The sequence below is a fragment of the Seriola lalandi genome, unplaced genomic scaffold (assembly GCF_002814215.2).
Source record: "Seriola lalandi dorsalis isolate HSWRI2012SDOR001 ecotype SW California unplaced genomic scaffold, Sedor1 jcf7180002054374, whole genome shotgun sequence".
Lineage (NCBI taxonomy): Eukaryota > Metazoa > Chordata > Actinopteri > Carangiformes > Carangidae > Seriola > Seriola lalandi.
Window position 1 is genome coordinate 614275 of NW_019524927.1, and position 1820 is coordinate 616094.

Consider the following 1820-nt stretch of genomic DNA (forward strand, 5'->3'; position numbering starts at 1 on the left):
AGAACAGGAACACGGAAAGCTTCCTCTGTACTATTTTTATACTTTCATGTTGTCACAAAGAGAAATGTAACCGTCTGCGGGGAGACGCTGAATAATAGCAGAAGCCAAATATAAATCACTACTGCTTCGTTCTTGATTCGTGATGTACACTTTTGAAAGAAACGGAAATTTAACATTAACTTCCACTCGATTTGAAAACAAAAAAGACTATACAGTCCGTGTGTGTGTGTGTGTGTGTATGGAAATGTGTGGTATGTATAAAAAATTGTCAAGTAGGTGTAGGGTTGTGCTAATACTCTGATAAGGGGGAATTCAGTTCACTAAATGCCAAACGTATGAGAGGGGAATTCAGATTGCTGTGTTTATAACAGAAATATGATCAAATGTATTCTTTAAAGCGAGTAAATGCTAAAGGTTTTATAATTGTGCGACTGTTTGGCTCCAGCCTACACTAAATGAGACAAAACGCAGACATTCAGACAAAGAAAGGAAAAATTTCCCCGGTACCAGATTACTCCAAATATCTTACTGCTTTGTGATTCTGTGGTGGCTGCTTTGGTTTTGTTCATGGAAAATCCCCGTTTGGGTCCCATCTCACCTTTGACCCATACTTTGTCCTCACATCAGCTTAGACAAAGAATGAGTGAATGAAAGGAGAATGTGTGAAAAATTTCAGCGAGATGAGTCGACTTTGAATGTTCAGAAGGAAAGTTGGGAAGGTGTTTGAGGGAAAGTGATAGTTCAGTAGGGGACAGGAACTAGGATGGTGTGTGTGTGTGTGTGTGTGTGTGTGTGTGTGTGTGTGTGTGTGGTTGGAGAGTGATGCGACCAGACCAGCGTGATGGAAAGCCCAGCAGACTGCTAACACAAACACACTGTTGGGAGAGAAAGAGAAAAGAGGGTCAAGGGCAGGGAGGTTAGAAAGGTGGGTGGAGGAATGATAAGAGAAGAAGAGTGTTTTGTGTCAGCTTTACGAGTATGACACCTGTCATTGAGATGCTGATGTTGACCAGTATTGACAAGCCTGAGGGAGTGTTTACACTGGAGTCCATTATCAAGTTTACTCAGCAGGCAACAGATCCATATTTTGTACTCCAGACCCCCCTCCTGCTCTCCTCAGCCCCTAGAGGTGAGACTTGGCCTGGGTGGAGAGGGTCTATGGAATCTGGATTTTGGAGCTGTTTCACACACTTAGAAAACAGTGTGGTGTGTGTTTGCTTCATTACCATAATTGAGAGTGACTGCTAAAGGGGCATGGATGGGGAGGTGTTGGCACCGCCAACCCCCCTCGCCCCCCCAAAAAATTCCCTTTTGACAAATTATGTGAATGAATGAGAGGAGAGGCGTAGCTGGCCTGGCTCCAGGGTCCTGATGAGGTCAAACAGAGTAGATAAGGGATTTGTGTGAATGTGTGTACTGGGTGAGCTTACCGCTGTGCAGTGGTTCTGACTGCTGGCACTTTCACAATCACAGTTTAGGCTACATGCCAAGCAAAACATGTCTGTTTTATCTGGTAAGACCTCTACCGAAGAGACAAGCGCCCAATCATGCCAAAGATGGTAGACTATTGTGCCTTTTGTCCTTGCTTTGTCTCTTTTTTCCTCCGGCTTAAAATGTTGAGTTGTTTAGTAAGTCTTTGGCTCCTGCTCAGCGGAGCAGCCGGCGAGGCGAGGTTACTCCATGTCATTGGAATCTGTGCACAATGGACCCAAATCCCCCTCCTCCTCATCCTCCTTTAGCACCAGCTTGTGAACCCCTCTGCAAGAGGTCCAACCCCCTCTTCTCCTTTACCCCATCATCCATCCACACGCTGTTTTGGG